This window comes from Rattus rattus, chromosome X (assembly GCF_011064425.1).
Source record: "Rattus rattus isolate New Zealand chromosome X, Rrattus_CSIRO_v1, whole genome shotgun sequence".
Taxonomy (NCBI): Eukaryota; Metazoa; Chordata; class Mammalia; order Rodentia; family Muridae; genus Rattus; species Rattus rattus.
The window spans coordinates 41,701,004-41,717,732 of NC_046172.1; the positions used below are offsets into that span (position 1 = coordinate 41,701,004).

A 16,729-nucleotide genomic window follows, 5' to 3' on the forward strand; every position below is an offset into this window, starting at 1 on the left:
TTAGGGCCATCTGTTGTTGTAAAAATAGAAAAATAAAAAAGTAATGGTGTCTTTTACCTGCTAGGTCCAACACCGCGGTGCCCCAAGATATCTGCTAGATATCTTGGTGGAAACACATCCCAGCCACACACTTTCCTTCACTCAAACCCTCACATAAAAGAACACATAACACAATAATCTTAGATACAATTGATAAGATATAATTGCCCACTTAAACATACAAAGCCCGGTACCATCCATCCCTTGAGAACATTAATAACAATCTGTAAATACACAGAGCAGAATCTTAACATCACCTGCCATGGCTTCTTACCCTCTCTCCCTCTGTCTCCTGTCTCCTGGTCTCCACACTTGCACCCTCCCCCTCAACAGTGAAAATAAAATCATACTGGGAAAGCTGTAGTATGTCACAGTGTGTCCCTCAATATTCCCTTTTATACACACTTTCTGCTTGACTTGTTGGTCTGCTACAAGGCATCTGACTTCTGCTACTCTATCAATACTGCGGCCCCACTGGGAATACCCTTGGCTATCCCTTTGTTGCCCTGTGTAAAGAAAATCTTCTTGTTCCTGGTCCTCAGATCTGTTGGGGCCTGACAGTATCTCAGATGAGCTCCCTGGCATCAGACTTGTAGCTGTTGCAGGCTCAGTTTTTCCAGGAAATATTAGGTTACTAATCATTCAGATGTTCTTAGGTTAGTAGACTGAACATAGACACAGGCTCTCTTCTCTCTGCCATCTCCTGACACACATGTGACACAGCAGTCACACCTTCAATGCTTCTAGGGGCAGGCAAAAGATGTAGTTACTTAGTTTCCCAAGAACTTTGAAAATGCTAAAAACATAGATCCAGAATATCTTTTTTAAAAGCAGGAAACTAATAGGGATCAACTTATTTCTATGCACTTTCAGCGAGAATGTGAATGCCCTTCCCTCCTTTATTCACTCTCTCTTGCCTCCATCTCTACTTCTTTCCTCATTTTCTTTACTCCACTCCTCTGTTTTTTAACCTTTCAATAGATTATCAGTATACATAAAAGTTTCTCCTGTTTAATGCATAATATTTGTTGAGTTTGGAAGTCTGTGCATAAACCTATAATAAAAATATCACAATCAAGCTGTCAAATATACATACCATTTGAAAAAATTTACTGGTATTCTTTATAAACATGTTAGTATATGTTTCTTGAACAAAATAATGAGTTTCACAATTTCATTTTCACATACATGTATTGTACACTTTGATCATGTTTGCCCACAATAATTCTCTGATGTACTACTGTCCATCTCTTTCTAGTTCCCTTCCTCTTCTCAAATAGCTTACTTTAAATATTTGTGCCTCAATATTTTTAGTTTCTAAAAACAAGACAATACATGTTTTATTTGCCACTGTGCTTCTGGTTTATCTTTTCTTATCCTTTTATCTTTACCTGTTTTGCTTGTGTATGTGTTGGTAAGAACAGTATCTTCTTAACATGCTTAACATGCTTAAAGTACCCAATACTTCATTGTTAACTTTACAATTACATTGTTATCTTTACAAGGCAATACAGATACAAATTTAAAATGTCATTGGATACAACTGAAATTTTATAATTGCTGAGAGTTGTTTTCTTATACCCCTCCCTCAACCCCAGGCAATGTCATAATTAAACAACGAGTAAAAAATAAATCTTTCTTGACTTAAATTGTTTCTGTAAGATAATTTTCACCACATTGAAAAAATAATGCACTCAATAATCCCACACAAAGCTCTTGTTACAATATGTTACAAAAAGTACAGACACAAAAATAAAGGAATCCAATAAAAAAAATCAAATCTCTAAATGAAATCCCAAATAAAAGAAATTGTATAGAACCTCTTCAGAGTATTTTGACTTGAATAGAACAATGCAATGTTCAATGGTGCCTGCAAATTAACTAAATCTCTCTGGTTATGCATTGACTAGTAATTATTTTTCCCACTATATTTCCCCTCCACAAGGAAGTATCTCTAAGGCTCTTCAACTGAGCAAGAATAATTTTCAAATATTCATTTAGACATAATGCCAATTCTTTCAGGGGTACAAATGCCTAAGACCTGAAAGAGTTGATTCTTTTTTCAGTCAACTACATGGATAATCACTGTTTTGGACGTTTGACAGGGATTTCAACCATAACTATAAAACATCAAAGCTTGCCAATGCCTTGTTGGCAACATGCATTAGTTATAAGAGATGTTTGAGTATTAAGTGCTAATTAGGTATGAAGTCAAATGTTCTGAGAAAATAATCGTTGCTAAGATTATAAAGATGTTGAAGGAAAGAAATATAAATTCAATGTTTTGTGAAATGGCAAAGAAATATTAGCTTTTAAAATGCACTCTAAATGTCTGTTGCAAGTTTAATTTGAATTATAATCACTTATGTTATTTGCTTAATTTCATATAATTATTGTTAGTCACATATATCTAAAAATCTTTTTATTCCTTTAAAATTTTCAAGATTTATGAATTATAGACTTAAACACTTCATTTTCTGATGTAACATTTTCCTTTTTACATTTTATTTTACTTATTTAGGTTCTCTCTCTCTCTCTCTCTCTCTCTTAACGTGACTTAAATTTTTCAATCCTGTTAATTTTTCTAAGGAGCCATCACTTCATTTTGCATTTTTTCATTTCCATTTCATTAATTTCTACCATAATATCAATTATGCTTTCCAATATACTTGTGTGCTTTTTTGTCTCCTTTTATTTTATCTTTCTAAGGCCTTCATAGCAACATTAAGTCGGTTTTTTTTTTTTTTGATTGGGGTAATTAGTTCCCCCTTATATCTGCCTTCATTTTATCCCATAGATTATGATATATTTTGTTTTATATTTATTAAACTATATGAATATTGAATATTTTAATTTCCTACTTTATTTCTCCATTTACCTGATTCTCTTCCATTAGTGTATTCTTTAGTTACGCACTAGTAGTGTATAAGTTATGTATTCTCTGTCTTTTCTATCATTGTTGATATCTAGCGATATTCCTTTGTGGCCAGTTAGAACACAGGATGTCATTTCAGTTATTCTAAAACTGTTGAGACTGTCTTTGTGTTCAAATATGTGGTCATTTGGGGGAAAATCTATAGGATGTTGAGAAGGAAGTATATTCTTTAGTATTTGTAGAGAATGGGCTGGAAATGTTGATAAGACCAATTTCATTTATTGTGTCATTTAACTCTAAAGTTTTTCTATTTAGTTTTTGTCTAAGTGACTTGTCTATTGATGATAGTGGGAAATTGAAGTAACCCCATGTCACTGTTGGTTCAATCTATGGTTTTAGCTGTGATAGTGTCCTTTATAAAATTTTGTGTATCTGTATTTAGTACATAAGTGTTTCAAAGTGTAATATCCTCTTTGTGGCTTTCTCCTTTAATGAATATAAAATATATTTATCTCTCTTTTCTGAGTATGTTTTGTTTAAAATTCATTTTATCAAATATTGTTATTTTTATGCTTGTTATTTGTTGTATTTTGCTAATAATACATTTCATCCCAAAGTAGTGCCTATCACTAATGATCTATTTCTTGGAGGCAGCAAAAAGACGTATCATATTCTCTAATCCAGTCCATTAATATCTTTTTGTTAGAGAATTAAGATAACTAATAATGAGTTACTCTTGAACAATCATGATTCCTGTTATTTTGTTGAGGTGGTATTTTTACTCAGAGTTCATCTGATTACATGTTCTGGCATTCTTTTTTTATTCTTTTGAACCATTTTGGTGTGTTTAATATAATCTTCAAAGTGTAGTATTCCTTCTAGTAGCTGGTTTAATTAATATAAATACCTTTCGTAGATTTACCAATATCCATGCCAGGCTCTACACCCAAGATTACTTAAACAACATAAATTGGGTTTGATGGGAGAAAGATAAAGTTTGGTGATTAGTAAAGTGAGGATAGATCTGGGAGGAGCTGAGGGCTGAACATGATACAAATAAATTTTATGTAATTTTCAGAAATATAATAAAAATATTGAAAAGCAAGCTAAGTTTAAATTATGTAGCAAATTCTTGTTTAAGGATATAACTTTTCATTTATAATTATACTAAAAATTAAAACAATGATATCATATACTTGTAGAAATATGGTAAATATTTCTACAGTGATTTAAGAAGATATATGAATAAGTTTCTTAGGAATACAAATCTATAGCTATTCATTAGTATATTACCTTTCCTTCTTAATACACTGAATAAGGCATCTGTAAAATTATGAAAATATTTTAGTATTAGATATATTTGAGTGATAAAATTACTCATTTGGCAAAAATTTATTGATTATATTTTATAGTTTGAAGAATATGCAATATACTGGGTATAGAATAAAAAATACAAGCACAACTTTCACCCAGCATACAGATTAATATTAGAAACAGAAAATCCACAATGATAAGTGTTGAAAATCAGAAAGAAATAACTGAATTAATAATAAATAAATGCTAATTGACTATAATGGAAACAATGTCTTAATTATAGGGAGACTTCTGTCTTAGAACTTGCCGATGAATGGATACAGAAAGTGTGGTACATTTACACAATGGAGTACTACTCAGCTATCAGAAACAATGACGTCATGAAATTCATAGGCAAATGGATGGAACTAGAAAATATCATCCTGAGTGAGGTAACCTAATCACAAAAGAACACACATGATATTCACTCACTAATAAGTGGGAATTAGCCCAAAAGCTTGGAATACCCAAGATATGATTTACAGACCACATGAAGTTCAAGAAGAAGGGAGACCAAAGTGTGTATGCTTCAGTCCTGCTTAGAAGGGGAAACAAAATACTCACAGGAGGAAATACTCACAAGAGATGAAACTTGGAGCAGAAACTGGAGGAAAGGCTATATAGAGATTGCCACATATGGGGATCCATCTCACAAATAGTCTCCAAACCCAGACACGATTGAGGATGCCAAGAAGTGCATGTTGACAGGAGCCTAATATAGCTGCCTCCTGAGAGTGTCTGCCAGAGTCTGACAAATACAGAGGTGAATGCTGGCAGCCACCATTGGACTGAGAATGGGGTGAGCAATGGAGGAGTTAGAGAAAGGACTAAAGTAGCTTAAGGGGTTTGTAACACCAAAAGAAGAACAATAGTATCAAGCAATCAGATACCCTAGAGGTCCCAGGGAATAAACCTCCAACAAAAGATTATACATGGAGGGACCCATGGCTCCAGCTGCATATGTAACAGAGGGTAGCCTTGTCTGGCATCAGTGGGAGGAGAGGCCCTTGGCTGTGTCAGGGCTTCATGCCCCAGTCTAGGGGAATGCCAGGGAGGGGAATGGGGAATGAGTGGGGGAGCACCCTCCAAGAAGAAGGGGGAGGTGGATGGGATAGGGGGTTTCTGGAGGTGAATCCGGAAATGGGGATGATACTTGAGATATAAATAAGCATAATTGTAATGGACTTTGATTTAGATAAATTTCAAAAATACCTCTGTTCTGGTTTCTCTTTATTCCCTGTGACTTGTTATGCTATTAACTCATCATTATTTTTCCTGTACAACCCTTTCTACTTACTAGTCAAGAGGTTCTTTTCTTTGTGACATTTTACAGAGAAAATATGCAAGGAAAAAACAGTTAGGCATGGTGGCTGAAAAAAGTAGTTGACAAGGTTCATAATTTAAGAAATTCAGTAAGACTTTTTCATAACTATAAGATATTCTCTTTTAAAAACACACTTTTAAATGATGCATATTCATTCATGTGCTATGCCTGAATAAAGTCATATAAGCTCTGAGAACAAAAGAATGTACACAGAAAGATCCTTGCATCACTCCCTATTATGGCTAGTCAAGTAATGTTAGAGATGTCTAGAAAAAAATATGTTATGCATGTAGTATGAATAACAGTTAAGCCAAGGATTTTACAAATCAACCATTCATGACTGCATCTTTTGATATTTTAGCAAAATTGTACAAAAAAAACTATTAAATCTGTTTATAAAACTAGTAGCTCCTTTTCTCCATTGAAATACACTTTGCTCATTACATTTAACATAGTGTTGAATTAACATGAATACGTTGAAATTTTACATACATGTTCTTTTTGATGACTACTTGTATATAAACCCTGCATAGTACATTCTCCAACATTTTATAAGCTTTATTCAGGAGGTGATATATCAGTCTGCTTCCATCTGAGACTTAAAAGCCATCTTATAGTAAGACAAACTAGGTTTAATTCTGTTTATGATTACATCTCTGTCTGTTTCTCAAGAATTAGTCTATGTCTCACCTGTAACCATAACTGTAAATGGTTCTCTGTACTGCCTATTCCAGGAAATGCTAAACATGACCTTATTTCAAAATGTTCAGATTGCCACCTGCTATTATGATCACCTTGTTATGACTACCCTATAACCACTTTGCAATCATGTCTTTGTTTCAGAAGTTTGTTCTAATCAACTTATCACGTTTATCCTCTCCTTGTGTAACCCTGACTCAAAATCCCTTATTTGGAGACACCTTACCCCTGAGCTATAAAAGCTCTTACCTTCTTTATGTCCAATGCTGATATCTTAAACCCTGACTTAGGAGAAGGCAGCCCATGTACCCAAATAAAAATGCTTGCTTTAATTAATTTGACCATGATGGTTTGGGTCGGTGGTCTTTTTTCTTACAACATTGGGATTAACAGTACAAACTAGATGATGCTACTAAAAGGCAGTGACTTACTTATTCATCTTTTAATACTAACCTCTCATACAAAGTTTGACTATGTGCAGTAAAATGCACATAAAACAAAATATGCATCAAGAAAAGTTATTTGAGAAACACAGTAGCATGGAAAAGAGGAGACTTTAGCTATAAAATGTCACCAAAAGAAAAAAATTCTAGTGCATTTCTTTCCCAGGAATGGAAACATGAGTCTTTTCCTTTATATTTGCTTTTTTGTTACCATTTAGGAAGATATAAAATGTACAGCTGTTCTTCGCTTACACTGTCAGAGTGAATTGGCTTTCCTCTGTGGATTTGTCAAGAGAGACTATTCTTGTCTTGATTACCATTAATAGCAATGTTACACATGTACATCAACTATGAATGAATCCCAACTGTTTTCAATAGATCTGTGCAAAGGAGTGGATAAAAAAAGATTGCTGCCATGGGAAGGAGAGATCCAGGTTTATGCTCTTAGCTCCTACTGATATTTAGATTCTTTATGACTTTAAAAATGTAGCTGGAACTCTTCTCCTCTGGGTATGAATTGGGTATTAAATGACAATCACTTTAGGCTGGTTTTAATTTTTTAATCCCAAAATTTGAAATATGCTAAGAATGAAAACTTGTATGACTATCTTTCACTAAGAAAATTCCATATAATTTGATGTTGGCTATAGAATTAGTATAAATTGCCTTTATTATGTTTACATCTGTCCTTGGATCCTAACCTCTCTAAGACTTGTATCACAAAGGGGAATTGGATTTGTCAAAGGATTTTTCAGCATCTAATAAGATGATTACGTGGGGTTTTTCTTTCATTGTTTATATGGGAGAGGAAACTGAATCTCAAAGGTCAGCCAGCCTAGCTTAAGATGCCTTCCCAGGAGTGAAAATTGAAATTAGCAACTAACCCTGCATAGATACATTCATGTAAGCACACATACATATAAAATCCCAAAAGAAAGATAGAAAAAGTTAGTTTTCTTACAATGAGATGGTTGTAAGTATCAAAAATTGCTACAAATGAGATATAGTTTGTGAAATGATGATTTAAATTATTAACATTATGGTGTTTACTTGTATCGCAAATGATTAGATGTATGTCAAATAAATTTGAAATGGAAGAATTTTGAAGGTATCATTACTTTACATTTCCTTCCAAATAATGAGGTTTTCTTTTATCTACTCATATAACATAGAAATGAGGAATTTCCAAATTAAAATGTTTTATAATATATTAATCTAAAATGTTAGGTGAAAATGTAAAACACACATGTTCCTTTGAATACATAATTGAATCTATTCCCCATAAAGATACTCAGAGTTATCAATAATTACGTAGTAGTCTTACATCAGAACAAGGTGGTTTTCTTTATCTCATGTAAACAATAAATATTTATAAAAATGTAATGTCACTGCCATGTTTGTAAACTGATGAAACTCCTAACAATAAAAAAGATAACTATTATTTCTCACAGAGATAATTATGAAAATATGCAAACCCTTTAAAGTGATTATTTATCCATTGCATGTTCTGTGTTTTAAAAATCTATTTTTGTTAAAAATCTCACAGTAGAAAATCATTTTCTGTTTTCTATTTACAACATGACAGAAAGGTAAGGTCAGTATGCCTTCATAAAGATTTCTTAGGAACTCACAGATGAACACATTTGATAATTAAATTACTAAATCACAAAATATCAAACAGGTGGTAACAATGGTAATGAAGAGATTGAACTTATGATAAAAAAGCTAATGTGTACTATGTCTCTATATAGTAATTAAATGTACATACACTTTACAGTATATGTGCTTTATCTAATGCCATTTCAGACATAAGGAAACTGATTTGATTTGTCCTTCCAAACTTTATATCTTAGAATTTAAACTATAAGATGATACATTTACAGGATCTTGTGAAGGCTAGATGACGTTGTGTAGGGGAATGGCAGGGCAGAAGGGAACAGGTAGGTGGATGGGGGAACACCCTCACAGAAGCAGGGGGATGGGGAGGGATAGGGTTTTCCAGTGGGAAACCGGGGGGGATAACATTTGAAATGTAAATAAGAAAATATCAATACAAAAGGTGATACTTTTATGGAAGTGGCCAATAAGAGTTGTACTGTCAAGAATAACATTTTTTATTTAAAAAATAATGGCTGGAAGAATGACATTTCATTATTAAAAAGAAAAGGCTAGAGAATTTGTAGCCTTTCCATACTTTTTGCCCTGTAAGCACACCACATCTTTGTCCTTTGCCTCTCAGGTCATGTGAAGATGAAGTAAACTGGAATCAGAGATAAGGTTCTAAATAGATTGTGAGTGTCATTAAATCTGATTTTCACCCTATTATCACCGGATTATCATCCCTGTAGAACTGTGTGAAATAAATCTGTTTTGTTTATACATTACTCAACATTAAATATTGTTTTATATTAGGAATGATGGATTATCTAGAAATTAAAATTAATAGGTTAATTCATTTGTCTGTTGAAATTGAGTACATTAGTGATGAAAGTGGTATTGCAAGCAAACAAATCTATTAGTCAGCATACATTTATAAATGATGTCTTATAAGAACAGGTTTGCTATCATTAATGTATAAAAGTTATGAAAAAGTGCCACATCCAGATGGTTCATCATATCACTGGCCAAGTTTACCACCACAAGGCAAAGCAATTATAGTTAGATATTGCTGAAAATTTTAATACTCAATTCCCAATCAAGGACTCAGGTTTAATATCTTAGTGGTCTGGCATAATTTCATTTAAGTCTGGCTGGTTGCAGTGCTCTTTGAACCATCAAGGAAATGTTTAGTCTCAGTTGAAATGGACTTCAGTAACTTCATTGCATTGATGCCAGGAGTGAAGGAACATAACACAATATACCAATTATCTAACCACATTTTGACTATGACATTCAAAAGTGATTTGCTGTAACTCCTAATAGTAAACATCATTTCACTTAATTTACTTAACAATATTAAGTTGGAGATGGTGAGTCTATCTTTATTAAAATATTAAAATATACTGCTGTGATCTCTCGAGGTGAACATGCACTTTTTTGAAATAGTGTAATGCTCTCCTTATGATCCAAGTTGTGATTATAATTTCCCATATGCTTGCATTATATTTGCACAGAAATACTATAAATTCCTTGTGCTCCTTTCCTGAGGCCTTGTAATATATTTTTTTTCTCTACATGCTTTAAGTATTTTAGGGTAATCAGTCTTAATCTTATTTGATGGTTCTTCTAGTTCACATTTCATGTTCCATCCTTCAAGATGGATTCATTGCCAACATGAATTTTGTGCTTTGGAATTCTTTTAACAGTGGGAAATAATATGCATTATATGTACTTGTTTTATTATAATCTATTTTTCTTGAGAACATCTTCAATTTTTAAGGTGCTGGCCAGGAATATATTTTCTCAAAATAAATGACAAGACAGTAAAGTTTGCCTTCTTTCGGAAGCTTCATCTCTTTACTCTGATGTAAAAGAACTGTTAGAATCTGTCATGATTCTAACCAAATTGTTCTAAAGTTTATAAGAAAGATGACTCTCACTGCACGGATTCTTCAGTCATATTGCAGAGTGCTGCAACACTTTAAGAAAAGCACAGGCTCTAAAGAAATGTTTAAAAGAAGCTTTTCTTGATGTCTGGTGGAGGGTGGACAGCACTTGACCCAAGTACTGTATAATTACTGGTCTTCCCCTGGTTCAGAAGGCACAGAAGAGGAAAGAGCAGGTCATAGGGCAGTAACTCAAAATGGCATATTGTATTCTTCCCAGAGAGACATTTATGTCAATTATAAAAGTATTAAATCTCCTCTATCATGATGAATCTTGAGCAGTCAGAAAGATTAGACTGGAGGTAAAGAGACCATTGTGCAAACACTAAGCTGAGATTAAGAAGAAAATGCTACAAAACTAAATTATTTCTCAAGCACATAATACTGAATCTATCAATATATTACTGGTGAAAAGTACACAGGAAAGAGAGTAGTTAAGCTAATGCATTTTATACTGTTGAAAATGTTTGCAACTATGGAGAAAACTAATGTGTCTGAATGAAACTTTGCTTTCAGAAAACTATGATAAAAATGAAGTTACTCAAAGGATAAATGAGAAGAAGGAAATACAATAATTCTTACATCAGAAATATAACATGATAGCTTTATTGTCGGAAAACTTTTGTTTGATCAGCAGCAACAATCTTTCTCCCTTTCTACCTTAAACTCTGACTGGTAATGCTGATATGTATAGATGATGTGCATCAGCTCAAATAGTATCTGCCAAAGTTTGAGCAGAGAAAGGGGCTATAATTTGTCTCCTTCTTTCTGCCAGGCTACATCACCTCAGCTGTCCATCTTAAGTGCACTATTCCTCTCTGAGGTTTCAGTTCCCTTCTGTCTGCTTATATACTTTGAAAAACATTCCACCCTTCTGCCTATCTGGGTTTAGTGCTGTTGAGAGCTCAGGAATTTCTATTTCAGGGCAGCTGCTCTATCCTGCAATTTTTATCCCTTTATAAAAAAAACCTTGAAGAATCTTCAGTTGACTATACTGTGTATTTCCTACTGGGATACTTACTGTTGCAAAATTCAAGATTTTCTCCATGACTGGGATAAATATTTATTCTGTATCTACTTTATGTAAGCTTTCTCCTCTATGTTGGAAGGAAGCCTGGAATTAAACATAATTCCTCATCTTACAAAATTTGTAGCCTAGGAAAGCATAGCCCAGAATACACAGAATGAAGCTCTGACAATGTGACCATTTTCTATTTAAGGATCCTGTCAAATTATAGTATATAAATTTAAAATATAATGAGAGAAAGAGATATTATTAGACATACATGTCCAAACAATTTCTGAAAGAAAGAATAAGATTTTCAAATCAAATTGTACTATGCTACAAGAAACACAGCTCAGCAATAAAGGTAATGGTAGTAATAAGGCCTACCCAATTATCTCCCAGAGCCAACACTCTGCTGCCTAACAATATAATGGGATCTTGCCTTGCAATATTTCTACCCAAAACCTAGTGATTTTCAGAAGAGTCTACCTCACCATAGATAAAATTCTTATAAATTTTACTGTTGCAATAAATAGTAACTCCAAAGACATGATACTGAATAGCTCATAATAACTTTTGATGTCTCAAAACAAAATCACTACAGTCTAAAAGAACCCCAAAGACAAATTAAATGGTTAAAAACCAGAAGGTTTGAATCCTGAAAACTGTGGCCCTCCTTAAAAATAAAATTTTATAACAAAATTAAGAATTACTATTATTTTTCTTTTATCATATATTTTTATTCACATTTCAAATGTTATCCCCTTTTCCAGTTTCCCCTCCAGAAAGCTACTATCCCGTCTCCCCTCCCCTTGCTTCTATAAGGGTGCTCCCCCACCCACCCACCTATTCCCTTACACTTCCCTGCCCTGACATTCCCCTACACTGGGGCATTGAGCCTTCACAGGACCAAGGGTCTCTCCTCCCATTGATGCCAGACAAGGCCATCCTCTGCCACATATGTGACTGTAGTCATGGGTATCTCCATGTGTACACTTTGGTTGGTGGTTTAGTCCCTGGATGCCCTGGGATGTCTGGTTGGTTGATACTGTTGTTCTTCCTATGGGGTTGCAATCCCTTTCAGCTACTTCAGTCCTTTCTCTAACTCCTCCACTGGGGACCCCATTCTCAGTTCAATGCTTGGCTCCAAGCGTTCACATCTGTATTTGTCAGGCTCTGGCATTGACTCTCAGGAGACAGCTATATCAGGTTCCTGTCAGCATGTACTCACTTCTTGGCTTCCTCAGAATTGTCTGAGTTTGGTGGCTGTATGTGGGCTGAGTCCCCAGGTGAGACGGTCTCTGGATGGCCTTTCCTTCAGTCTCTGCTCCACACTTTGTCTCCACATTTACTCCGGTGAGTAATTTTGTTTTCCCTTCTAAGAAGAAATGAAGCATCTACACTTTAGTCTTCTTTCTTGAGCTTATGTGGTCTGTGAATTGTATCTTGGGGAAGAAGGATTATTGAGTTTGTAGTTTTATGTGGGATATTTAAATGATGTTAGGTGGAGTGAATTCTCAGAAATTTTCTCAAGAGCATTTTTAACACATATGCTTGTGTGAATTTTAGGATTGCTTTATTTTTCTTTTTTTTTTTTTTTTTCCGGAGCTGGGGACCGAACCCAGGGCCTTGCGCTTCCTAGGTAAGCGCTCTACCGCTGAGCTAAATCCCCAGCCCTGCTTTATTTTTCTATGAGAAATATCTCCAGAATCTTTGAGGGAAAGGACATTTGGGATGGAATCTCCTTGTGAAGCTCTTGCTGGTTTAGAACTCTATGTGGACAAGGCAAGGCTTCATTCAACACCCCCTGTGTATGCTTCCCAAATGTTGCAATTATAGCCTGAGCCACCATGTTCAGAAAAAATATGATTACAATTTTGATGGCAATTTCACTGAATCTATAGAATGCTTTGGATAAATGGCAAATGTTACAATATGAATTCTAATAACCAAGTACAAGATGACTTTCTACATTCTACCATGTTTAGTACTAAAGGAAAGCATAAGGACTCACTTAAAAATATTAGAGTATGTTTTGTCACATATTCATTCAACATGAGAGAAATATCTAGAATATGTAAAGATTTGTAAAAGTCAATCACAAAAGAACCTCTTCACAATTCATACACATTAATAAAAATTAAGATAGAACTGCCATATGATACACCAATTGCACATTTGAGGGTCTAGCCAATGAGAATGAAATGAGTACATAGAAGTGAAATTTCTCATGCCATGCTTTTGCAGCACTAATCACATAATGAAACCTAAGTGTTTCTTGTGAGGTAATTGAATGATTAAAATATGGTGGAATGTATTAATTAATTAGATTTCAGACATCACTTCAAAATGTATATCAACTTACAAAATCACATGCCATGAATTAACCTTTAATAGAGCTATGTCTCAGCTATTTCATTTTACATACTTTCAGTGTACTTAAAATATTTAAATGACACAAATAAAAACTAAAGCCTTAATGTTTTTCTCAGTGGTTCATTAGTATTGCCAATGCTGCCACTGAAATGCTAGAGAATTGGGCTCTGTTACTTAAATTGTTAAATAATCCTCAGTCACTTGGATGAATCATCTTTATAGATTAAATGACAGCATCTCCTTGTATTATGAACTCAAGATGTTAGAATTGCGGATGCTTTATGATGATATATCAGAATTACAGTACCTCTGATATTATATTATATATCTTCAACTCGGTTAAGACATTTTTCTTTAAGTTGTCACAAGCATTTCCAAGAACTTGACAATATATACTCACCAGTAAGACACAAGTACTCACTACATAACAAAAGGTACTCAAGAATGTTTGTCTCCATCAGTGTATCTGAGATACCATGACAGATATTTCTTTAGGTACAAAATTTATAAAAAATGAAAATTTATTTATTTTCATATAACTGTACCAAAATAGTTCATGAATTATTGTAAAATCATGTAGAAGTTATTATATATTCTAATTTCTAAGGATGTTATACATGGATATTTGGTATGTCTACCATTTCTAATTTACTTTTTCATTTCTTACTCTTCTCTCCCCTCAGCCTTCTCAGGTTCATGATCTTGTGTTCTTCAATTATTCTTGCTACATATATACATATACATATATACACATATGCATATATACATACATACACACACATACATACCACACACACTTTCACACAATCACAAATAGATACAGAAATAAAACTGAGTCCACTTAGTGTTCCTGGTACAAACATGTTTTTATGGATTACCACCTGAGATTGGATTACCTAGAAAGAGTATCATCTTTGTAGAAATCTCCTTCTTCCTCTCTTAGCAACCACAGACTGCCAATATTTCTTCATCAAGGATGAGGCCATATGAAATCCCTCCAATCTCTAGCAGCACTTCTACTGGTGTAGCTACTGTATAGGTGTTGCTCAGATCACAATTGGTTGAGATCCCATAGATGGGTCATTCATGCCATGCCTATAATGTACTAACTGCAGGGATCCTGGTTCTCTGGCTCTTTCAATCTTTAAATTCCCTCTTCTCCAATGTTTCCTGAAACTTTTTTTATTGGGTTTGTGTATTAATTGGACAGGGGTACTCCCACCCCATCATTATCTATTTCCTGAATTTAGACCTGTTGTGTATCTCTGAAGTAGCCTTTACCTATTGTAAAAAGGACTTCTTTGATGAGGAATGAAACTATACTTATCTATAGGTATAAGGATGAGTATTCAGAATACAGTTTGAAGTTTCTCCTATAGGGTCTATGACCTTGCTAAGAACAGGATTTACAGTCCCACCCAGAAGTTCCCTCCTGCTGAGCAGGGCATAAGTCCAATTAGGCAACTGTGTCTAGTAAGAAAGATAAAACTGTCACTTCTGTTCCATTGAAGATATCTTGCAGAGCCATTCATTATGTTGGTTCAACGGCTTCACAGCTGAATGGAACTACTGTTTATTTTTCTCCTTTAGCAGCTTACATAGTTTCTTCCAATACTATTAAAGATAGACCTCAATTCTCCCAGTATTGGTGTCTTCAAAAATGGTGTCAGAACTTCAACTTCTTGCAGGCAAAACAAGGAAATGCCAATAATCTATATTGAGTTTTTTGGTGTTTTCTGAAACCCCTGCCCAACAATTTAAGGGAAGATTTCCCTTGACTAGTATAGATATATTTGTTTGATAATGTACGCTTCCAGGGAGCATTAACACCCTGTATAGAATAGTAAAATTTAAACAGTTATGTATGTATAGAACTATGTATGTAAGCATGTATAAATATATGCATGCATGTATATGTGTATGTATATATGAATATACATACCTATGTATAATATCTTTTTAAAGTAATATTATAAAATAATAATTCCCTTAGATTTTCAAATGTCCCTCTACCTTCCAAATGAAAAATCGATCCTAATTTTCTCCTTTACCTCTTGAAAATATTAATTTCATTGCTATTCAAAATTCATGCAGGATACTTCTGGTTTCTTCCCGCACCCGGAGCTGAACCAGTCCCATAGCTCTTGGTACCCAAATCCCGTTGTGGAGAGAGCTGGACTTTCAGAAGAGGTGATGATCCAGAGAGCTCAGAGGAGGCAAATACTTCTGCTCATATTCCTGGCCCAAGAGGAATCTGCCCAGTGTCCTATGTGCCCTCTGGGCACAGGAATCTAGGAGCAGTTAGGGACAAGACCCATCTGTTTTCTGCCTGTACCCAGAGCTAAAAGCCAGTCACAAGGAGCATGGATCACCGAAGCAACTGAGAACAGAGGTAAGACCACTTCTTGTGCATCAAGCACCCTGGCTGCTGGCCTCAGGACACGTAAACCCAGGAGGAATCTGGCACAGGACAGTTCTGGATTCTGCCTGCTCACTGAGCTGACCCAGTCCCACAGCTCTCTGTACTCAGATCTGGCAAAGAAAACAGGTCTACAGGAGTGCTGACACAGAGGCTTAAAGGAGGGCCAAGCCACTGTAAGAGACAGCAAGACAAACTAACGCCAGAAATAACCGGATGGCAAGAGGCAAGTACAGGAACCTAAGCAACAGAAAACAAGACTACTTGAAAATATCAGAGCCCAGTTCTCCCACCAAAGCAAATAATGGATATCCAAAAACACCAGAAAAGCAAAATTTAGATTTAAAAGCACATTTTATGATAATGATGGAAAACTTTAAGAAGGAAATAAATGATTCCCTTAAAGAAATACAGGACAGCATGGGTAAAAAAGTAGAAGCCCTTACAAAGAAAACACAAAAATCCATTAAAAATTATAGGAAAACACAACCAAACAGGTGAAGGAATTGAACAAAAGGATGCAGGATTAAAAATTGAAAGAGAAACAATAAATAAATCAAAAAGGGAGGCAACCCTGAAGATAGAAAACCTAGGAAAGAGATCAGGAGTCATAGACACAAGCATCACCAACAGAATACAAGAGATAGAAG

At 34.5% G+C, this 16,729-nt stretch overlaps 1 non-coding gene across 1 annotated transcript; it reads right to left on the reverse strand.

Annotated features, from left to right (window-relative positions):
- Positions 1 to 661: 661 nt before the first annotated feature.
- On the reverse strand, positions 662 to 793 carry LOC116889511. The gene has a single exon (XR_004386456.1). It is a non-coding gene; the product is annotated as a small nucleolar RNA SNORA17 (small nucleolar RNA).
- Positions 794 to 16,729: the final 15,936 nt, after the last annotated feature.